We start from the raw sequence: 25,497 nt of genomic DNA on the forward strand, positions 1-25,497 counted from the left end.
GAAGTTGTGGAGAAGGACATGTTGGATGTGGAGGATCCTGTTGAGGAAGGCAGAAGTTGTGGAGAATGACGCGTTGGATATGGAGGGTCATGAGGTGGTAGGTGAGGACTTGAGGAACTCTATTCCTGTCAAGGCAGCGGGAAGATGGGGTGATCTCAGAGGTCCGAGAAATGGAGGAGATGCGGGTGAGAGCTGCGTCAATGGTGGGGGGGGGGGGAGCCCCATTCTTTGAAGGAGGAGGATAGATACAGTGAAGACAAAGGAAATGAGAAAAGTGAATAGTATTTTTTACAGGAGACAGCATGGGAAGAGTAATAAGCAAGATAGCCATGCAAATTAGTTGGTTTACAAAAGATGTCAGTGAATATTTGTCTCCAGAGATGGAGTCAGAGAGATTGAGAAAAGGGAGAGAGAAATGGAATTTAAGGGCAAGGTGGAAGTTGAAGGCAACGTTTACGAAACTGACAAGATCAGCAAGGGTGTATGAAGCAGCACCAATGCAGTCATCAATGTAGACGCAATATAATTAATTTGCCACAATATTATTGAAGGACGGAGCAGTTGTAAAGGGATATGTGATCTACTCCTCCTATTTCTTATGTCTTTATGTTCTACTTTCAAAGAAAGGGTAAGGAGGAGATATTGCAACAGACAACAACATGCCCTTACCAGTTTTATGCTCCAAATGTAAAATGAACAGCTTCAGAAATGATCTAGAACAGGAGGTCCAAAGCCTTTTCATGGCATGAACCCTATCGTCAACTGAGGGGTCTGTGGACCTCAGTTTAGGAACTCCGGAATTAGTACATTTACTATGAACAATCATCAAATGGTGGAAGAATTCACATTTTTTTCCTATTCCTTGTCAAGTACCAGGAAGCCAGTCTCCACATTTTCAGAGCTCATTAGCCCATTTCATGCCAGACATAATTTGCTTTATCAATGACTTTGTTACTCTTAGATGTGAGGATAAACATTTCTATCAGCTTGATGTTCAAATGTATTCATACCCATATCCAATTCATAAAAGAGAGAACAGTTTTCACTGATCAGTGGATAAAATGGATGTGATGAGAAGGTCAGTTTTCTCTACTGAGTGTTCCATTTCCTGTTACAGAGAAGAAATAGAAGCAGAAATCTATATGGTTTTGTCTCTAGCTCTTAAACATCTATTTCATGGGTCAGAACAGGTGGAGGAAGTACTCATTTGAAGTAGATGGGAGCTTCATTATTATATTTAAAAGTTGAAAGGCATATAGTCCAATACTGCCTGTCCATATCTTCCTAGTATTGTGTATAGTTTTGATCACCTATCTACAGGAAACATGTAAATAAGGTTGAAAGAGTACAGAGAAAATGTACAAGGATATTGCTGGGTTTGGAGGGCCTGAGCTATAAAGAAAGATTGATTAGGTTAGGACTTTATTACTTAGAACATATATGTCAAACTCAAGGCCCGCGGTGGAATTATCTTTGGCCCGCGAGATAATATCTAATTACTATTAAAGCTGGCCCCAGTAATCGAAGTGCTTATGGCGTATGATATGGCTAATGCTGAGTTTATTCAGGTACCAGGTTTTCAGGGTTTTTAGTGTTTATTCGGCAGTCTTGCTCGGCAGTCTTCTTCATAAGAAACGGAATTTGTAAAGTGAAACACTTTGTAGTTATAGCAGAGACTGAAACACATGAGAGCAGGCTGAAAAAACGGAGGCAACAAAAACTGCGTTCACACGCGTCCGACTGATCCGGCCCGCATGAAGCTGCATTTTGCTCAATCTGGCCCGTGACCTAAAATGAGTTTGACACCCCTGACTTAGAACATAGAAGACTGAGGAGATTTGACAGATATATTCAAAATTATGAGGGGTTTACAGTAGATAGGGTAAATGCAAGCAGGCTTTTACCATTGAGGTCAGGTGGGACAACAACCAGAGGTCATGGGTTAAGGGTGGAAGGTGAAAAGTTTAAGGGGACCATGAGGGTAAACTTTTTCACTCAGATGGTCGTGAGAGCGTGGAATGAGCTGCCAGCATGTGAAATGGGGTGCATCTGAGCTCAATTTCAACATTTAAGTAAAGTTTGGATAGGTACATGGATGGTAGGGGTATGGAGGGCTATGGTCCCAGTGTATGTCAGTGGAAGTCGACAGTTTAAATAGTTTTGGCATGGACTAGATGGGCTAAAGGGCCTGCTTCTGTGCTGTACTTTTCTATGATCCTATGACTATGTTTGCATGAGCACATTTTAGAAGCTATATTTTTGCAGCAACATTGAGGAAATTTCTGGCCCTCTTTTTATGTACATAAGACCATAAGACATAGGAGCAGAATTAGACTATTCAGCCCATCAAATCTGCTCCACCACTCCATCATGGCTGATCCCAGATCCCTCTCAGGCCCAAACATCTGCCTTCACGCCATATCCTTTGATGCCCTGACCGATCAGGAAACCATCACCTTTCACCTTCAACATACCCACAGACTTGACCTCAACTATAGTCTGTGGCAGACCATTCTACAGATTCACTACTCTCTGGCTAAATAAATTCCTCCTTACCTCTGTTCTAAAAGGTTATCCCTCAAATTTTGAGGCTGTGCCCTCTTGTTCTGGATATCCCTACCATAGGAAACATCCTCTCTACATCCACCTTGTCTGGTCCTTTCAACATTCGGTAGGATTCAGTGAGATCCCCCCCCTTCTTTTAAGTTTCAGTGAGTACAGGCTCAAAGCTGCCAAACGCTTCTCACATGTTAACCCTTACATTCCCAGAATCATCCTCGTGGACCTCCTTTGGACTCCCTCCAATGACATCACATCCTTTTTGAGATACGTGGCCCAAAACTGCTGACAATACTCCAAGTGCAGCCTGACTAGTGTCATATAAAGCCTCAGCATTATGTCCTTGCCTTGTATTTTTTCTCTTGGATTTGATTTTATGAACTCTTCTGCCAATTGTTTTGTTGTATTATGACTACAGAATGGACTTCCATAGCAGAGAGCCTTGGGAGGGAAAGAGGATGACAAAGGGGATGTGATATTGGTCTAGTCAAGGGACAGGTTCAACTGCACAGGTCTGCCAGTATCCACACAATGCTTCTTCTAGGCAGATTTTCAACATATAATTAGTGCAGGTCAAAACTCCAACCCATAAGGTTGGATAACAAAAACTGTGGAAATGTAACTAAGGACAATTCTTCATAAGCATGAGACAATCCACAGAAAATGGTGCATTTCAGAGTGATTACCAGCCAACAAACCCTAACTGATCTGCCCTGTTCAGCCAACAAAACTTGCCTGGTTAATTCTTTAGGCCAGCAATGGTCTTTGGGCAAAATATCAGCAGAGAACCAGCTGCAGAGGTATAAGCATCTGACTGATGTATGAGCATAAATGATGCATGCCTATGTTAGAGCATTTTTGGGTGGTTTAGCACATTTACATCTAGCAAATGACTTTGACTACCAGTCACCACATTGAATGTAAATTGTAGATTTAATTTGGAGTGCAGCTCTGAACAATGGTATCTCAGACCAAACCATGCTGATTAAAATTCATGTGGACGTTTGTGGTGTGGGTGAGAATCGGGAGGTGTGAAGTTTCTGTGCAGTTTCAAAGAAAGCACTGTCGAAACGTTGTAAGTATTGAATTATCCTTTAATGTTTAGCACATGAAGTATCGAGTCCCATGCTGGGCCAGCCAGACCTTTCGACTGAATAAAGAAGCTGCTTCGTATCTACCAGAGCTTTTCTCCACTGACTTTATTCATGCAGCAACACCTATTGTTAGCATGTACCATTTACTTGGTGCAGCCAATGTCGAAATTGTCAGCTGCCTGTTTCAATTTTGGGACATGACAGGAGGTTCAAGGTTGTTTATTAAGAAAAATCATGAACTCCCCCATATTTGTGAATCTACAAAGACAGCCAAAAAGTGTGGCGTCAGTTCAGACTGAGCAGGTCACATGATCAATGCACAAGTCATTATATCGATTTTTCCATCATTGAGTTTGCAGCCTGGTAACTATAGGACATTCTGTTACCTACAGACCACAGCAATTACTTCAACAGGCTAAAACAGCCCCTCTTTTATACAGATAGTCAGGATATCTTACTCTACTAGTTCCATATCTCACACTAAGTAGCTATGAGAATATATTGTAGTTTCATCATTATCACTGGGTCGAAATCTTAGTGGTTCCAACTTATTCTATTGTGGTGACACCTTTACTTTAGTGGTTGGGAATGAGTAATAAATTTTAGTATGGACTTCAGCACAAGCACTATTAAAATAGATACAAATTATATCCATGTGCTTCTGCTAATCTATGATAGAAGTTACCAGAATTGTAACTTCAATTGGATACTGCAGCAAATTGAATTTAAGAAATAAAACCCACAATTTAAAATTTTTCATATGTGCTATCAAGCATACTTAGAATGTGGTGGTGTTACATTTGCCTTGTTGTACTATTTCAATGTGGTGTTATGACATTAGATATTCCACTCCCATTTTATTATTTGGAGCTTAATGCAATAAATTAGTGCCTCTAAATGCTTAATGACATATGTGTAAAAATTAAAACAAACAATAATTATTCAATTATAATTCTATAAACCCTTTAGAAATTATCATGCAAAGACCAATGTATAAGGAGTTTGGATCTTCAGTGGTCCAACACTTACAATTCAGGGAAATTAAGAATGTTCCTCCTTTTCTGCATAATAGTTGCATTTTTGGGTTGTGTAATTTCTGAGAAAATAATCTTGTTGACATCAATAATTACAGACAACCATTCAGATGTCTGTTTTTCATCAACAGAAGGATTTCAGGCTTATTTTTTTGGGATCCAATGCTTTTTGACAAGTCTACATTCTTGGAACAAAATGTACAAGTTATTCAAATAAAATTGATAAGCAGTGAGCTTGTAATGTTACAAGTGGGTTTCAAAATCAAGCGCCAACTTGTAGGACCATTTGAGGAAATTAAATAGTTGGCTAACTGCTGATAATAGGTTCATATTTTATTAACTGGTCTGAGTGGTTACAAGCCAACCAAAAAAAACAGAGCACACCAATTAAGTTAAAAAAACTACCTTTCCAAATTACTTAATAAGATCCTCTATGAAACAAGGAGTATAAAATATTACATTATCCTGTGAGATCAAAGGGCTGTGACAGTGGGCCATCTGTTTCCTTATTAATGGAATATTAGCTTTTGTCTTGATCTGTATAACCTACTGGCTGAAAGATAATTGACAAGCCCTGGTAGAAGCAATGAAGCGATGCAGAAGTGAAACCATAAAAATATATTTGTTTATTTATTTATTGCCTTGCAGACAAGTGACATATTTCTAATTTCTTCATTTTGTTTTAATTGTTACAGAAATTACTTATGACTAATCAAAGCTTTTCAACTGCCAGATGAATTTCTGTCAATATTCTTTACAAAAATACCAAAATAATAATAATCATTTTGTAATATCTTGATTGTCAAAGTCAACAAACTCTCAGTCTAAAGGTTTGCTTTTTATGGAAGTTGCGATGGTTGAATTCCACTGCTGGAATACATAGGGTAGCATTCAAAGCACAGTGAATTCATTTTAGGGTTTTCTGCTCTGGTTGAATGCCCTCATTTGGTGGTCTTTCATTGACTCTGTTATGGATATTCATCTATAGATTTATTGCGTATGCCCACAAGAAAATTATTCTCCAGGGTTGTATGTGGTGACATATATGTCCTTTGATAATGAAATTTACTTTGAACTTTAATTCCAGAGTTGTCTCTACAGTACCTATCCCCACACATGGTACACTTTTGAATGGATGACATATTGGTAAATGTGCTACCATTATCTGTCAATGCTTGCCAGATGCTACAAAGAAGGCAGATGTCAATCAGCATGTAATGTAATGTTATTGTGGCAATTTGAAATTGGTTGTTCAAGGTACTACTCTCTCTTGGTCTTGTTCAGCTGGACATGCATTCAGTATTAGGTAATAGCGTCAGCCACTTCCCTGCCTAGCTACTTAATAGGATCATGAACTGTTTTCACATTTATTGCTGATTATTTTCTACTGGTGGTTCCTTGGCACTTTTACAGTTGCTCTAAACTGCTGAAGTCTTCAGTAGTGTGCCAAGTCTGGCTGACCAGGTTTCTGATTATATTAGTTACACCATCCCCTTCCCACACCACACAGCCCCTCCCCCAGCACCCCCTGCAGAGGCAAGACAGAGCAGGAGAAGCCAGAGGAAGAGGGAAGCAAGTCGAGGCCTGTAGGGAGAAGTACCTACTCAGTATAAGACAAATTCTCCAACCTGAGCCATCTACCTGCTGGCCAAGAACCAACATGGTTAAACGTTTCCAGGCAGTCTCTTTTGGTCTGCTCACCACCACAGGACGGAATATGCATCGTGACGCAGCCACGGGAGTGCTCTGTACTGAACCTGTCACAGACTTCAGTGCTGCACGTAAGAGTAAGGTCCAAGGAGCAAGAAATCCTGAACTTAAGGAACGGCCTGCAAGGGCTCTGCGTTCAGCAAGAATGTTCTCTTCAGTCACAGTTCACCTCCACTGAGAGAGATGCAGGCTGGCTTTAAGTAGGTGTCATTTTGTCCTGATCCTTTTGGGATATGCAGCCACTCAGCAATATGGCTGGTGCCAGCTGCAAGCTGCAATCGCATTAGTGAGTAGGCAGTGTGAAGATAACCTGCTGTTTGCATTGGAAGCAAACCTGCGAGTTAACAATGCTTGTGTCGGTTTTTGGGGGCTGTTCAGTTTGGCTGCCACAGAGTCTGTCCTGGTCCAGGTCTGATTTAGAAAAAAAGCTTGAAAAGATGACAAGCAAGGCTACAACGACCATGCTTTTCTAGAGCAAACATCTGTTTCTTTCTGACTAATAAATCCTTACTCATTTTACACCAGAGGGAAAACGGCAAAGTGCAACATCCAAAACAGGCAGAAGGATTCAGCCTGAGAGGTTTTCATGAATCTGATTTCCTACGTGACAATGGAATAACGTGGTTCCCATCATCACTGTAACAGGCAGTTTAAAGCAGAGATAAATTAAACTTAACAGGGATATAGGGAACAATCTCCGATTATGGGACAAGAAATCATAGCACAAACACAATGTTCTCTGGTTATGGTTGTCAAAGGCAACATTTAACTTTGCGTTCTCTGCGTGACCTATATTCTAATACAGGAAAGTAGACTAATAATTTATTATCACTATCCCTTAGATAATCACAGACTTAATAAGGCAACTAACAACCCACAGAACCATCTTTAGGTATAAATGTAAGCACCATCACAAAGAACACTTTGAGAGCTATAAACACATATTGTCCTAACTTAGTTGGGCTATGAATAATAGAATGTACTTCATAGCTCTCTAGACATATCTTTTTATAATGAAACATTGCACTTTCACACCTTCTCTACTTCAACGTTCATATTCCTTCCGTTGCCTCACAGCTTTTTTGAAAAAACTGTTGTTTATTGACTTCAGTAAATCTTTTGACCTGACAGCAGTCTCGCTGCTGGCATCAATAGAAAGTCCTTCAGTTGCTCAGCCCAGTTATAGGAACTTGAACACTTTCTGACTCTCTACCCAGTGTGATGCGATTCAGGGAATGCTGTCGTTTTGTCACAAATCCACAGGCTAAATATTCTTCAGAGATTCATTTATTATCAAAGAACACAACTCTGAAATTCTTCAATTCTCTGGGTAGCCATGAAACCAAGAAAGAAAGGAAAGTCAGCACGATCATCAACCCTCAAATCCCACCTCCCTGCAAAAACACGAACAAAAATGGAACAGGCACATCAATCCCCCAAATCCCTCCTCCCACACAAAAAACTTGAGCAAAATGCATCAGGCGCATCAACCCCAAAATCTCTCCTGCTGCACAAAAAAGAACAAAATGGATCGGCCCCCAATTCCCTCCTCTTGAACAGAAAATAAATGAACAAAATGTATTCTTTCACGAGGCACAATGTTATTGTGTACAATATAATGGAAGTTAATCCAAGGCTTGATTACTTGTACACTTCTGTGTACAAACAATTTATCCTGACTTCCAGGTGTCAGTTATGGTAATTAAGTCTTCTAACTTTTTTTGAGACACAAGGAATTCGGCTGGTGATGGATATCTAAAGCAACACGGACACAATGCTGGAGAAACTCAGCAGGTCAGGCAGCATCTATGGAGGAAAATGAATAGTCAGTGTTTCAGGCTGAGACCCTTCATCAGAGCTTCTAACAGTGTGGTATGAGCCACTGTTCTCAGTCTCTTGCAGGTTAGCAGTTAGCGCTGTTGGCCAGAAAGAATGACAATCTTCAAATCAGTGAATTCAAATGAATCAAGGACAGTGGAAGCGGTCTTTATTCTTGCCATGTGCTTGAGGGATGGAGGCTGCCATTTTGTGAAGACACTCTATTCTTTATTTTGTGAGCTTGACATGCTGGGTTTGATTAGTATTTTAAAGAAGACACAAAGACTCTTCAGGTAATCTGCTGGATTGGAGGTCATTTCCAAATAAGGAGTTATTTGTGAGGTGTTCTTTGGTTGGCTATAACATGCAGAATTGTGAATGCCTGAGGTGATTCAAGCTCATTGCTGACTGAGAACAAAGAGCCACAAGTCAGCAACTGTCCCTTGATGGGAAGAGAACAATAGATGGATGCTGGTTTGGACCAGAGCCAATGACCAGGTGTTAAAGGCCAGACACAAGACCTGCGGCCAATGACATGGGAATACGACATTTGAATTGATAAGAAATGGATATAAAAGTGGATGCTTTGTGGGTGCTGGTGGCGGTAACTTCGAAGAATAACCATCCCAGATACAAGCAAGAAGAACCTAGCGTGAAGCACGTGGAGAGTGAATCGGGACCACGAGGAACAAGGAGCGCCTGGCCAGCATAAATTCCTCCGCCCGGGTAATATCTTTGCTATTCTTTGACTATCCAGGAGAGTCAGGGATACTTAGCAGGTGTGCGCACAAGGTATTTAGTGTATGAATTCACGTACTTGTTAGTTTGAACAATAAAGGTAATTGTCAGTAAATACCGATCTCTCTGTGCCTCACTCAGAATTGTTGGAAGAGGTAGAAGCGGTATCTCTCTCTCTTTTTCCAACAGCACAATGTGATTACAGCATAGGGCATCAGATTTCAGGGTTCAGGTGTGACGCCATCTGTAAGGAGTTTGTATGTTCACCCTGTGGCTGTATGGGTTCCTCTGAGTGCTCTGGTTTCCTCCCACAGACCAAAAATGTTCCACTTAGCAGGTTAATTAGCCATTGTAAATTGCCCTGTGATTAGGCAAGGGTTAAATAGGTAGGTTGCTGGGCAACATAACTTGTTGGGCTGGAAGGGCCAGCTCTGTGCAGTATCTGTAAATAAAATTAAATAAATTAAAATAAAATCATGGCTTCCAGTCATAACTGTGATCCACTCACACTTCCTATTCCCCATTCACAGACTATAGTCCAACATTATTGCCATGATGTTGTGTCACTTACGTTAGTACATTGCTGTCCCATGCCCCTATCCTTTACCTGATCTCAATGCTATATCGCTGGTCAATATTACTTACTCCCTTGATACTGTCCTTCTCTTAGTAACACTCCTTCCCTCAATACTGCCCTTTCCCTCAATGCTGTCTCCTCCCCCATTTCTGTTCCTTCAGTAGACGACCCTTTTCTTGATATTTACCTTCCTCTCAAAGCTGATCCTTCCTCGATTGTCCCTGACACCCCTGAACTGCCCCACACTAGGAATGATGTTTCTTAAAGCCCCCTGCTCCACCAATATCCCTCTGTCAAAACACACCCTGTCCAACCTGTGCCCCTGCTTGTCTGCACTTGATCCACAATTAGCCAAGCTTAAGCAATGTGAAATAACATTCTTAGGATCTTGAAAGATTGAGAGGTTATCTCTCTGCTATAATGTATATAAGATTTGATGGGGTCCCAATAGGATGGATGTCATGGGAATGTTTTGGAATTTGTCCCTAGTGAAGAATATGGAACTAAGGGGCATAATCTAAGGATAAGGGATCAGACAATTAAAACTAATCTGAAAGGAGGTTGTTTTCCTGTCATATTGTGAATTAGTAGAATAGAGAGCTGTGCACACTGAGTTCAAACAGTTTCAAGTCTGACACAGCTGGATTATTGGTCTACGACACAATCGAATGTTTTGGGTATTGGGAAAATGGAGGGGAATCAGGGTTCTATTTACTCTTTACCTACTCCTATCCCCATTTCATGTGTTCTTATGATATTTTGGCCCATTGCAATAGGCAGGCTGCAATCATAGCGAGAAATTGTTCGTTGGTGAGGCAATGCCTGGTTTAAAATGAGTTTGGAGCCTTCAGAAACCTTTCGGCGGGCTGCAATCGAAATGACCTCTTAGGCACTCGGCAAGGGGCAATAGAAAGAAGAGAGATGTAGGTGGAGTGGTTGTTATTGGAGAGGCCATTGTTGGAGTGGCCAGGTTTTGGCTCAGCAGGCAGGCTAGAACTCCAGCTTGAGAAGCTAAAGGTATAATGTGTAGGCAGAATGGTAGTTAAGACAGTGGCATGCTCCTCCTGTAAGACGTGGGAATGCAGGGTACCTAACAGTCTCCCTAATGAGGAAGTGCACCCAACTTCAGCTCCTGACTGACGAGGTCAAGGAACTGGATGTGCTCAGGATCATCTGGGAGGCTGAAAACCTTATGGATGAGACTTTCACTGAGGCGGTCACGCCCAGAGTGCAGGCTTCAGACAGCAGATGGGTGATCAGCTGGAGAATTAAGGGGTGTAAGCAGTCATTCCGTGACCATTCCCCTCAGCAGCAAGGGTAGCCATTGGGATACAGCTGGCATTGGGATGATCTACGGGAGCAAAGCAGCAGCGGCCAGGCTGGTGGCCCTGTCGCTGCCTCTGAGGCTCGGCAGCAAAGGTAAGGTCCGGCAGAATGACAGTGATAGGAGACTCAATAGTTAGGAGGATAGACAGGAGATTACTTGGCTGTGAAAGAGATGATAGGATGGTGTGTTGCCTCCCAGGTGCGAGGGTCCAGGATGTCTCTGAGATTCTCAAGAGAGAGGGTGAGCAGCCAGAAACTGTGGTGCACATTGGTACCAATAACATCGGTAGAGAAGGTAACGAGGTTATGTGCAGTAAGTATTGTATATGGAACTAAAGAAGAAGCAGAAGAGCAGGACTTCCAGGGTAGTAATCTCAGGATTACTCCCAGTACCCCGTGCTAATCAGGGCACGAAGAGGATGATTGTGCAGATGAATGAGCGGCTGAGGCAGTGGGGCAGGGGACAGGTTTCAGATTTCTGGGTCACTGGGATCTCTTCTTGGGGAAGGTACGACATATACAAAAAGGATGGGTTACACCGAACCCGGGAGCGATCAATATCCTTGTGGGCTATTACCATCCCATCCCCACAGCAGTATCCAAAGGGGTATCTACAGCTGTTGGGGAAGGTTGAAACTAATCAACAGGTGGAATTAAAACTGGAGTTATAGGGCTGAAGATAGAGCAGTTAGTGTACAAGTCAGTGAAGTATCTAGTGAGACTGTGAGGAAGGACAGGCAGATAGGGCAAAATTGCAGTCAGTGAGATGAGTTGCAGTGGGAAAAATCATAAGGGATGATGAATATAGGACTGAAGGTGTTATATTTGAATGCATGCTGTATATGGATGATCTTGTAGTGCGGTTAAAGATTGGCAGGTGTGACTGAGCTGTAGTAGAAAGAAGATCATAGTTAGAACTTAGCATCCAAGGGTATACCTCATATCAAAAGGGCAGGCAGGTAGGGGTGCCTCTGTTGGTAAAAAATGAAAGAAAATCCTTAGAAGGAGGTGACATAGAATCAGAAGATGTAGAATCATTGTGGGTAGAGTTAAGGAACTGAAAGAGTAAAAAGACCCTGATGGGAGTTATATATGGGTCTCAGTAACCAGGATGTGGGATATAAATTACAACAGGAGATAGAAAAGACATATAACAAAGGTAATATTACGATAGTCATGGGGGAATTTTGATATGCAGGGAGATCGTCAATATCAAGTTGTGGCTGGATCTAAAACTTCTGGTAAGATGGCTGCACATTTGGATGCAGTGGCATCCCGTGGGTCAATCAAAGGTGTTTTTGTATTTTTTAAACATCTTTTTGATGATTGCATGTCAGGTCCTGCAGGTCTACCTTGTCAGTGATCTGCTTGTTGGCAGAGCAGCTGGAGGAACTGGATGGTGCGCATGCTACTGGAAGGTGTCAGTGAGCGAAGGCGGCACGGTGAGCAGTGTGATGGTGAGTGATTGCCTTGGACGTTGCTCTTGCAATCACGAGACCCTGTTGGACATTGATATGGTAAAATGCTGCAAGTCATTTCCCTTACTTATCGGTGAGACAGAGAGCAGAGGAGCTGTGTGGCTTCAGGTGTAGTGAGGACCAGGCCTCAAACGACAGGCTTGTCTGTTGCAGTAGTCTAAGAGTGGAGACGCAGGAGGTGGTGTAGCATGGCGTCCATGCTGGGGGGGACCTGACCCCTCCTGCTGGTGCTGCCCTCCAGTGTTCAATCAGTGGAATAACAAGCTGGATTGCATGTGTGCGTATGTTCATCTGCTGACTGTTAAGAACTGTTTTTTCCTTCCAATAAAACCCATGCACCATCGACTTACAGGACATGTCACTCAGGGACATGGGTTATATACAGTATATGAATATGTTTTTGTGTGTGACTGTGTGTTTACCTACTATCTGATATGTGCCTTGTGCTGTATATGACTGTTGGCATAATGTTTTGCACCTTGGCCCTGGAGGAACGTTAGTATTTATGTATGGTTGAATGATAATTAACTTTGAACTTGAATTTGAAGAGAGGGAGTTTGTAGAATGCCTACTAGAGAGCAGCCTGTGGTTGAGCCCATGAGGGAAAGTCAATTCTGAATTGGTGTTGTGTAATGAACTAGATTTGAATAGGGAGCTTGTCAAGGAACACTTAGGAGCCAGAGATTATAATATGATAGAATTCACCCTGCAGTTAGGGAGGGAAAAGATAAAGTCAGATGTTTAATATTACAATGGAGTAAAAGGATTTACAGAGGCATGAAAGAGGAGCTGACCAAAGTTGTTTGAAAGGGGACACTAGCAGGGATGATGGCAGAACAGCAATGGCTGTAGTTTCTGGGAGTAATTCAGATACTTCCTATACTTCCTAAAGAAGGAGAGTTCTAAACGGAGGATGAGGTAAAAGTGGGTGACAAGGGAAGTCAAAGACAGCATAAAAGCAAAAGAGAGGGCATAAAATATAGCAAAAATTAGCCAGTTGGGAAAGCTTTTAAAAACCAACAGAAAGCAACTAAAAAGGCCATAAGGAGAGAAAAGATGAAATATGAAATGATGAAAAAGATGAAATAAGCTAGCCAATAATATAAAGAGGATATCAAAAGTTTTTTCAAATATATAAAGAAAGGTGAGAGTGGATATTGACCACTGGAAAATTATGCTAGGGAGGTGGTAATGGGGGACAAAGAAATGACAGATGAATTTATTAAGTATTTTGTGTCAGCCTTCACTGTGGAAAACACTAGCAGTATGCCAGAAATTTGAGAGTGTCGGGGCCAGAGGTGAGTGCAGCTGCTAAGGAGAAGGTGCTTGGGAAGCTGAAACTTCTGAAGGTAGATAAGTCACCTGGACCAGATGGACTACACCCCAGGGTTCTGAATCAGGTGGCTGAAGAGACTGTGGAGGAATTAGTAATGATCTTTCAAGAATCACTAGATCCTGGAATTATTCCAGAGGACAAGAAAATTGCAAATGTCACTCCACTCTTTAAGAAGGGAGAGAGGCAGAAGAAAGCAAATGGTAGGACAGTTAGCCTGACTTCAATGTTTGAGAAGATGGTGCAGTCTATTATTGACAATAAGGTTTCGGGGTACATGATAAAGTAGGCCAAAGTCAGCATGGTTTCCTTAAGGAAAATCTTGCTTGACAAATCTATTGGAATTTTTTGAGGAAATAATAGGCAGGATAGACAAAGAACAGTCCATGGATAATGTTTATTTGGATTCTCAGAAAGCCTTTAACAAGATAAGAAACCATGGCATGACAGGAAAGATGCTAGCGTTGATAGAAGATTGGTTGACTGGCAAGAGGTAAAGTGTGGGAATAAAGGGGCTGATTCTGGTTGGCTGCCTGTGACTATTAGTGTTCTGCAGGGGTTGGTATTTGGACCACTTCTTTTCTCATTATATGTTAATTATTTGGATGATGGAATTGATGTCTTTGAGGCCAAGTTTGCAGATGATACGAAGATCATCTTCGTAGGGGCAGGTAGTGTTGAGGAAGCAGGGAGTCTGCAGAAGAACCTAGACAGATTCAGAGAATGGGCAAAGTGGCAGATGGAATATAGTGCATGGTCATGTACTTTGATAAAAGAAATAAAAGTGTAGGCTATTTCTAAACCGGGGAGAAAATTTAAAAACCTGAGACGTAAAGGGACTTGGGAGTCTTTGTGCAGGATTCCCTAAAGATTAACTTGCAGGCTGAGTCAGTGATAAGGAAGGGAAATGCAATGTTAGCATTCATTTTGAGAGGACTAGAATATAAGAGCAAGAATGTGATGCTGAGGCTTTATAAGGCATTGGTCAGACTGCACTGTGAGCAATTTTGGGCCCCTTATCTAAGAAAAGATGTGCTGACTTTGGAGAGGGCCCAGACAAACTTCATGAGGATGATTCCGAGAATGAAAGGAGCAATGATATTCTGGGCTTGTACTCACTGGAATTTAGAAGAATGAGGAGGGATCTCATTGAAACCTGTCAAATATTGAAAGGCCTAGATAGAGTGGATGTGGAGAGGATGTTTCCTATAGTGGATGAGCCTTTGACCAGAGGACACAGCCTCAGAATAGAAGAACATCCATTTAGAAAGGAGATGAGGAGGAATTTCTTTAGCCAGTGTTGTGAATCTATGGAATTCATTGCCAAGGATGGCTGTGGAGGCCAGGTCATTGAGAATTTATTTACAGCAGAATTTGATAGGTTCTCTTCCTCTTAATTAAGGTGTTTTTTTTCAGTCCCTTACTTTCAGCTCTTTCTTTTTGGTAGTAGGCATTATCTTCTGCTTTCAAGTGTATTTACAGTTTTGGGGGTTTGAATGTCCTGATTTATATTCTCTATATTGTGTTGTGGTTGGTCTGGAGTTTTTTTTTTGTTGTGGGGCTTGGGGAGGATACTAACTTTACATGACTTCAATTTGGGTGCTTTCTCAATTATCTTTTTTGTATTATATTATTATTGTATGTTTATTTTTGCACTGTATTAATTTTTTATTTTGGTTTGGTTTTTTTTTATTTGTAGTGTTGTAGAAAATGCATTAAAAAACCAATAAAAAAAATAAAGAAGAATTTGATAGGTTCTTGATTAGTCAGAGCATCATTGTTTATGGGGAGAAGGCAGGAGAATGGGGTTGAGAGTTAATAAATCAGCCATGATGGAATGGGAATGGAGGAGCGGACTCAAATGACCGAATGAGCTAATTCACCTCCTACATCCTATGGTCTAATACTGCTTCCAGGAGCCTTGCACAACGCAGCATGACAGAGAAAACTCCTGAATGTGTTTTCCTAGGCACTGAAGAATTCCAAGGTCAAGAATTCCCTCCGTCAGCCATTGTTTCATTCAGTTCAGTTCTCAGTTTTTAAATTCTCTCAATCTTTTCAATACTCTGTGAAGCTGCTCTGGTCCTGAATTAATTATCACACAGTCTGAGGTAGATCTGATGTAATAACTTTCTGTGAATTTGTCTTAAAATAATTACATCTAAATTCTACTCCAAGTGCCAGTCCCCTTAGAATACCTGCTCCTTGTAGACAATTGCTGTAGGTGAAATGGAAAATCCTTTCCTCTCTGCTTAACCTGGTTCCAGTATTTACCACTGTAGGGTAACGTAATTGGGAGAAATGTACATAATTCACAGCCATTGATATTGAGCTGGAGTTTCACTTCAAGAGGCTGGTCTGATGAGATGACATTATTATGTAAAAGTTTTTAACCCATTTTGTGGTGTAGGTTTTGGCGTTCAATAAAATGCGTTATGGGTTTCGTTAAACATAAAACGCCTCATTTTGTTTTATTTGTGGAAATCTACACCACGATTATATCAGTGATTGTGGGAAGTTTTACATGATACCCCTGAGTTAACAGCAGACTGAGAAGGATTTCCATTATAGGTGGACAGTGTTGGTAATTTTATAACCTTTGGAACTAGTTATTCTGAAGACAGGTTTTCCAAAGGCAAGAATTTTAATGTTTTCAGGAGGAGTTGGATGAGGATAGAGGTGAAGCAAAGGATAGGATTTCCTTGAAATTTGAAAAGACAGCAAGTGCAGCAGAGCTTAGAGAGCTCTTGACCTTTCAAAAGTCTAGTGAGCCAAGTGTGCAATAGGACAAGCTTTCATTATTACTGTGCTCAAAGGCCTTGGAGGGAAGCTACATCATGGATCTGGGTTGCAGGTCATGGAGAGAGGTGCCTGAGAAGGTATCGTTCTGAGTAAAGGTTGAACTCAGACTGCTAAAGGTAAGTTTTAGCATGGAAGGGAGGTGAGTGGCTCTGCTAGGACAGAGTGGAGGCCATTATGGTCTGTTCAAAGGGGAACGAGTGGTTATTCTGATTATGATTGGTTGCTTGGGGGAGTGGTCCATTAATGCCCTGCCAGAGTTCTCACAAACTTTTAGTGCCCAGAGTGGCAGCCAATAAGCAGAGGATACGCACTTGAAGTAGCGCCAGAATGAGAGCAGATACTGTGGTTGGCATGTTCACAGGTAGATTTTCATCTTGTGCCACAGAAACAAATGTTGTATCTAAGCCGAGAAGCCTGTAGCAAACAATAAAATGAATTCAGATATTTGAAGATGCAGGAGCTGCCTCTTGGGGATTAAAAAGCTGTGAAAATTGGACACCAATCAAAAGTCTCTAAGTCGTAAATATTTTAAATATTTAGCCAATCCATATTTTTACCAGATGGGTGGCTGTTAGCCAAATATCCACATTACATCATTTTATTTCTTGTATCACTTAACTGGAAACCAACTTCCTGCACTGAGCTGAAAGGTTTCTGACTCTGGGTGTTGGGCTGAGTTTGGGCCAGCATCCATCGTCCAGGTCAGGGTGACTGGCTTAATATTACCACATGTACTCTGTTCTTTACTGATGTCTGGAATCTGACCATCAATCACATCAACAGAAAGTACGTATTTACAGAAATGGCCAGAACAGTTTGTCTATGGAACTTATTATGAATTCAAGTGAAGTTCAGCTGGGTTTTGTTTGGGTTCTAATTTATGTCAGAACAGAAGTCAAAAGGAAATGATTTGAGTGTAACAGAATCTGCTGCTTTGTAATTACCACTTGAGATGGCCTTCTTTTATACCCACTGTACTCAAACATATTCCGTACACGTTGCAATTGTTTAAAATATGAAGATCCTCACTGAAAATATAAACTCTTCTTCCGCCATCACTCACAGGCATCATCCTGTGATACTTCAGATCCGTAGCAATTATTTTGTTCACCTGAATTGCAGTTGGGGAGGTCACACACCCCGAGTCACAAATACTGGTTCGAGCTATGTTTTGTACAGCAAGTATCATTTCTTTAAAACCCAGGGTTCAAACCCTGACCCCTGACTTCCAAAAGTAATGCACAGCCCCAAGCTGCCAATAAGTCTGGCTCAATCAAACCCTGTGTTCGACCTGAAGCAGACACCAAAATCCATTAACCAATATAAGCAAGGGAATCTCGTAACAGTCAGAGGATTTTAATTAAAATTGGCAATGCAGCAGAGGCCATGAATGGAATCTGTATATCCAATTATGAATTAGCAGGAGAAACATGCAGTACTGGGATGAGTGATCCTATTTACATAATCAGGTAGAATTTCTGATGTGTACCTTATGTGTAGAATTTACTTAAATATCATATGATATTAATATTATGCAGGGTCCTGAAAATCAATGGTAATAGTATAAATGTAATTATTTATATGCAGTTAGAGTTTATGAAATATAGGCAATGTCCTATTTGAAGTTATTAGGATTGATTTTAGTTTTACATAATTTCAGCTTGTTGACTCGATGGTAAATCTAACTTAATTCCTTTTTGATCTAAACATCAGATGTTTTCAGTCCAGTGAGCTCTTGCATTAGTCCTGTGATTGCACAGCCCAAATCTCAACAGATACGTTACAGATTCATTAAAAAAAAACCAAAACTTCATCACCCTTAGCCTTCGACTCACTTACGCCTAATTTTATCTTTGCTCCTGGAACAAACACGTTCACTCTCCCATCAAGAGGTCTGTTAAAATCAATCATTTAAAATAACTTTCACCTCGATTATGGCTGGAACCTTTCCTGTATTTGGGCACAGTTACTTACTGTTCGCAAATTGCTGTGTACTCCCCCAGCTGTCAATCTGCACCCCTCCAGAAAAATGTGTGCGAAGACGACCGCTGAACTGCATTTAATAGCGGTGTGAGTTCAATTTGATTATCTCACCTTCTTTTCAAACTACAGACTGACTGCACTTCAGTTTGCCTTTGCAACTTAAATACTGAACTTAAAAATTGCTGTACTTTTTATTAAAGGTTTCAATAGCAATCAGATAGCAACCAAATTGATTTTTTTCTACCACAAATTGAGACACTGTTTTGCCCAATGATTTCCCTGTTTTTGCTTCCCCCAGCTGACATATCTGTGAACCCCTTCAGTTTCAGAATCTGTGGTCACCCATTAAACTAGAGCTGTGGATCAGGGCTGGTTCATTCAGCCTTGGCCCTGGGGCATCATTTGCAGTAGTAACACAATGAGGTGATCTCAAGCTTCATCCTGAGGTCAGTTTATTTGCAGAAACACAGCACTCCTTGCATGTATTGTCTGGTGTGCTGAAAATGCATTGGGTCAATAGTCTGAGAAGCCAATTGTGATAGATTTTAAAGAAGTCCATCTCTTCAGGATATAAACTATTGCAATAAATTTAAAAAAATACAGTGAAACTGTCGGGAGAGGTAGTGGTATAAATCCTAGAAACAAATGGCACCAAAGATTTAAATCAAGACTGGATTAGCATTAAGGAGCCAGTGTAGGTCTCTTCTCCATTTTCTCTGATGCTGCCTGACGTACTGGGTTTCTTTTCATTCCTCTCTTCTCCCCTACTCAATTCCACACTTTTCATATCTTCTACCAAATGCACAGGCATGCCCATCTTTTGCAAGAACACTGTACTTTGTTACCATGGCAGTGCATCTGCTCTGCAGCCAGTAGGTTAGATGAGCAGCAAACATGAAGAATATTGCTGACACCAATATCCACCGTCTGCTTGTTTCCGATTCACAATCTGTGAATGCTGTTCTGAACACTTTGTAGCACACATTATTATCTGTCTTCCTTTTTGTCACCTGCATTCACTACTTAGCTCCACTCGAAACTTGAGTTAATACATTTTGATAAGAATCCGCTGCTAAAAAGGAAGCAAAGTTAGTTAACAAAGATTTACTTTTCTTTAACAAATAAATTGTCCGACAGCACAAGGCAGTACAGTGGCACTCCTGAGTGGCAGGTGGCCTTGAGTTTCTGGGTGATCAGTTGCCTCTCTGAGAGGCAACTCAATTCAACCTGGTTGTGAGTCTTGTGTACCACAAGCTTCACCGTAGGCACTGCATAATGATTTACTGGCAAGTGTGGCTTGGTCGTACAGCAGGAAATCATTCTGCCTCACTGCTCCAACCTTGGCTGCTGGTGCTTTGGGTGGGGATTCTTCCTGTGACCACGTGGCTTTCACCTGCGTGCTCCAGTTTCCTCCCATATCTTAACGATGTGCTGGTTGGTAGGCTACATAACCAGTGTAAATTCAGAACCAGAATCACAATCAGTCTAAATTAGATAAGTAGCGTAAAAAAATAGGAAATAAAACAGTAGTGAGGTAGTGTTCATGGGTTCAACGTCAATTCAGAAATCGGATGGCAGAGGGGAAGAAGCTGTTCCTGAATCATTGAGTGTGTGCCTTCAGGCTTCCGTACCTCCTTCCTGATGGTAACAATGAAAAGAGGGCATGCCCTGGGTGGTGGGGGTCCTTAATGATAGGCACTGCCTTTCTGAGTCACGGCCTCTACTGTGATGGTTGGTGACGCATGGTAGAAAACAGGTTATTGGGAATGGAACTGATAGATTTGGTCTGGGATCCACCATAAATATCTTGGGTAAAATAACCTCTACTTGTGTCTTATTCTCCATCAGCTCCACACATAACTCAGGATGATCATTGAGCTCTGGACTGTTAGTGGTGTCCATATCCCAAGAGTGAACAAGAGGAAATAATATTCCTTATTTTTCTTTATTTCTATTTTATTAGACCATAAGACTATAAGATTTAGGAGCATAATTAGGCAGTTTGGCCCATTGAGTCTGCTCCACTATTTCATCATGTCTGATCCATTTTCCCTCTCAGACTCAATCTCCTGCCTTCTCCCCATATTCCTTTATGCCCTGACTAATCAAGAACCTATCAATCTCTGCCTTAAAAATAATAAAAGATTTGGCCAGCACAGCCACCTGTGGCAACGAATTCTACAGGTTCACCACTCTCTGGTTAAAGAAATCCCTTCTCATCTCTGTTAAATGATCTTAGTATTGTATTGACATTGTATTGTGTGGTGTGTACGAGCCGAATCAAGGAGGTGGGGCCCGGGGCTGACAGTGGAAAATGAGCCAATGTATAGCCATTGCTGGAGCGGACTCGAAGCAGTGAAGCCCAGGTAAGACCAGCGGAGGCTTGGTAGCATCAAGGCGGCAGGGCCCATGCCCAAGTGCATAAAATAAATCGATATTTGACCAATTTAAGCACCGGCCCAGATTGGAAAGGTTGGGTACAGGCCAAGTCAAAGCAGCTGGACCCAGGCCCAAGAGCATATCAAAACAACAGGGCCCGGGTCCAAGAGAGAGGAGCAAGCCAAGGTTTGGCCAATTTAAGCGCTGGGCCAGATTGTAAAGGTCAGAATATCAGGGCTAGAATTGAGGGATGGGCTGGAGTTCCCCTCACTGTTCAGTGAGGTTTACTCTGCTCTGCTCTGAACTGAGGCTGTGGCCTGCAACTAATGGGCTCCTGGATCAGCTGTGATAGGCTTCGTGGCTGTGAACTCATTTGAGTTCTGAATGTTACTTGCTTACTTTTTGTTGTTTTTTTTCATGCTGGGTGTTTGACAGTCTTTGTTTAATGGGCTCAATTGGGTTTCTTTGTCTTGTGACTGCCTGCAGGGAGACGAATCTCAAGGTTGTATATAGTTTACATACTTTGATAAAAATGCACTTTGTACTTTAAATGTTGAACTTTTATTTGTACATCCTGTTGGGCTTTGTTAAGAATGGGAGGTCCTTCGTGAGCAATTCCTAGCACAAACAAGAACTAGTCTTTAAACGGTTCATATATAGTATAATTACAAGCAGCAATCAAACAGACATTGTTGCCTGTGCAGTTTGCAGGTTACCAGTTTATACTGAGAGATCACTTGGGTGATATGCTTTGGAAACTTTCAAGACAGCGTCTTCCAATTAAAAGTAAGTCTGTTAAATAAGGGCCGTTGAAGATTATAAGGAACCCAGAAGGGAAACTCAGAAGGGAGTTAGGAAATCCAGGAGGGTCCATGAAAAGTCCTTCACAAGTAGGGTTAAAGATCCCAATACATTCTGTACGTACATCGAGAGCAAGAGGATAAAAAGGGAGAGGGTGGGGCCACTCAAGGATAAAGAGGGGAACATTTGCTTGAACGTGAAGGATGTGAGTGAGGTCCTTAATGAGGACTTTACATCAGTATTTACGAAGGAGGAGGACGTGGAGGATAGGGAGATCAGTGCCAGAAGTAATGATATGCCAAGGCATTTTGAAGTAAAGAGGAGGTAGTGTTGGGTCTCTTAAAGGGCATTAAGGCGGATAAGTCCCCAGAGCCTAATAGGATATACCCAGGCCAGGGAAGAGATTGCTGGGGCCTTGACCAATGTCTTTGTGTCTTCTCTAGCCACAGACAAGGCCCTGGTGGATTGGAGAGTAGCTAATGTTGTTCCATTATTCACAAGGGGAATCAGGGATAATCCTGGCGACTATAGACTGGCGAATCTCGTGTCGGTGGTAGGGAAGCTACCGGAGAGAATTCTTAGGGATAGGGTTTATGAACATTCGGAAAACCATGGCCTAATTAGGGAGAGCCAGCTTGGCTTTGTGCAGGACAAGTTGTGTCTTACTAACTTGATTGAGTTTTTTGTTGAGTGACGAAGGTGATTGATGAAGATAGAATAGTGGCTTTTAGTAAGATGTTTGACAAGGTCCCTCATGGGAGAAACATCCAGAAGATTAAGATGCAAAGGATCCATGGTGAATTGGTCATTTGGATTCAGAACTGGCTTGTCCTTAGAAGGCAAAGGATAGTGGTTAAAGGGACTTATTGTAGCTGGTGGTCTGTGATTAGTGATGTTCCACAGGGAGTCTGAACTGGGACCTCTGCTGTTTGTGATGTATATAAATGACCTGGATTAAAATGTAGATGGATGGGTTAGTAAATTTGCAGATCAGTTAGTAAGTTTGCAGATGAAGGCTGGTGGTGTTTTGAGTAGTGTAGAAGACTGGCAAAGAATACAGCAGGATATAGAGCAGTTTAGGATATGGGTGGAGAAATGGCAGATGGATTTGGCCAAAAGTGAAGTGTTGGTCAAACATAAAGAGACAGTAAACTGTAGGACAAGTTGAGCAGAGGGACTTGAGGTCCAAGTTCATAGCTCCTTGAAAGTGGCTTCACAGGTTGATAGGGTGGTCATCAGTAACACTTTACACGTGGTCATAGTCACAAGAGATTTGCAGATGCTGGAAATCTTGAGCAACACGCACAAAATGCAATTTCAGCCGTACATACGAAGGGGAATAAACAGTCAACAATTATATATGTACAGTATTTGTACATGTATACATGTATCAATTATGTGTGTATTTACTCTGTTAATCAGTACATGGAGTATTTATGTATCCTGACATACATCCTTCAGTACAGTGGTAATGGTAGGCTATTTTGGCTGCCTGGATTCCCAGAATATTCAGAGATGCTTTGACGGATGAGATGTGCTTCCATTTCAATTAAGTAGTTTTACAGCCCAAAATATTGAAGTAAACTGAGCAATTGTAACTATTGAAACTGTAATCAATCACCCATTGATATTTTTGTGCTTAAAGAGTATAAATCTTTCATGTACTTTATTCCAGAAGATTCTACCAAAGAAGTTTCCCATCACATTTCCTGTACGTGTTTACTTGTTGTGCTGAAAAAGCGTTGGATCTGCAGCTCCGGTCTCTACACGGCTCAAAGTCATAACACATACAACCAAGACAAAAAACATAGCAGCATGAATTAATTCCCTTTGTCCATTCACTACTGCCTGACTTTGGTATGAAATATCCTCTCCCAGCATAGCTGGGCAATGGTTCCCTAACGGCTGGAGCATACCGATGGAAGGTGACTACTTGTGGAGGTGGAGGCCTCAGCTGACCTGATGGAGAACCTCATCTATATGTGGATCTACAGAGCCCAAATTTAAACTGTACCATTTTGTCATAATTGATGGAAGCCTGGTATGGGAGCTGTAGACCAAAAGGAAGGGAATCGGATGTGTTGTAGCGGTGGGATCAGAGGAGATGTCATCCAGACAGCAAATGTCAGTGTCTCCATAGTAACATCATGTCTCTATCGTTGTGCTCAATGGGGCACTGATATTTCCAAGGTAGTAGCACCACAACAATTGTCAAGGGGGTGGATTTTTCCAGTCTTTTCTCAGAGACATAAGGGCAGCTGTTTGAGATTTCAGAGCTACAGGTTAAGATACTACTTTACTGGGGCTCCAGCTGTGGTAACTGTAGCACCTTACTCTTACACCATGGGTGATGGGTTTGTTTGGAAGAGTTGAAATGAGGATGGGCCCGCTGGCTGCTGGGAAAGGGCGGGCTTGCGGTGCCATGGAACACATTATGCAAGTTTGAATCCAAATCCCTCCCAAGTCCTTCGAGGGTTCACATAGCCTTTCAGAAGGCCTACCAAATCACCATGGATTTCAAAGTGTTTGTTCATTGGCTGTTGTATGTAGCCTGTGCCTAACTAAATCTTCATTTGAGTTCTCTAGAGCAGAACTCATTGCCCAGGGAGTTGGCTCTTAGGCTTCTCTTCACACAATTTTCACTGCAGGCCACTCTGCCCAGTACTTGGCATGTATTGATTCTATCCCTGAGCTATGTTAGATCTGGGAGAATCATTTCAAGTGTCATTCGTTGTTGCCATCCTGACCAACAGCCACTGCACAACTAGATAGATATTCTTGGCCATCAGAAGGGAGCAGAGATCAGATGATGCACACACAGAACGCTGGAGGAACACAGCAAGTCAGAGGAATAAATGGTCAGATGATGCTGGGTGGACTGGGCAATCGGTGGGCAGCTCATAAACCAGTGGGCACATGCAGTGAGGAGGGTCTTGTGATAAACTGGAAACAATTTGAACATCTCTCCACCAGTGCTGACCATAGACTCAGTGGCGGTTAAACCATTCGGCCAGTATTCTTTCCCTAGGTGGTGTCTCGGTGGGGTCTTCTGCTGCTGTTTATGCACCATCTTTCCCTGCAAGGAAAAAGCATTTTAATGAACGTTGGACAGTGTGACGGGCCATGTGCCTAGCCATGGTTAAGTAGCTTTAAGTGTGTGCGAGGCTTGGTGTTGTGATATGTGCATGGTGCTGGTATGGAGCATTGGAGTGTTGGGTGGTGGGTGAGGAAGGGGTGGGTTATCCGAGGCTCATGGTTCCCTTGGTATGAGATGGGAGTTATTCCTGTGTTCATTGAACTTGGTCATACTTGCCCTTGTGTTTCCATCCCACTAAGGACATCCATTGAGCTCTCCCCATGTCAATTAGTCCCTATCTATCAGTTCCAACTACACATATTCAAACCTCACCCCCTTCTCTATTTTTTAATTTGCCATTCGGTCTCCCTATCCTACCCCTTCCCTTCTCTTCAGGAGACCATCAAATTCAAGTTTAAGTTCATTTAATTATCATTCCACTGGACATGAATGTAGCCAAAAGGGCCAAGGTGCAAAACACATGACCAACAGCACACAGCACACTGCACATACGACATAGCACAGAAACCACATATGGCAAATATGGTTCCAATTTTTAAAAAAACATACTGTCACAAGGAAGAAGAGAAAAAAATAACACAGCCCAGGTCCCTGAGTGGCATGATTGTAGAATTGATGGTAAGTTGTCCGAGTTCAGCTTGTGTTTCCATTAAGTGAACACTGGAGGGCAGCACCAAGCTCCTCCCAAGCCAATTAACCCCTATATATCTGTTCCGCCTACATGTGGAATCGTTTCTGAGCACTGGGAAGTTGCAAATATCACTCTAC

The sequence above is a fragment of the Hemitrygon akajei genome, chromosome 5, assembly GCF_048418815.1.
Source record: "Hemitrygon akajei chromosome 5, sHemAka1.3, whole genome shotgun sequence".
In the NCBI taxonomy this organism is placed as follows: domain Eukaryota; kingdom Metazoa; phylum Chordata; class Chondrichthyes; order Myliobatiformes; family Dasyatidae; genus Hemitrygon; species Hemitrygon akajei.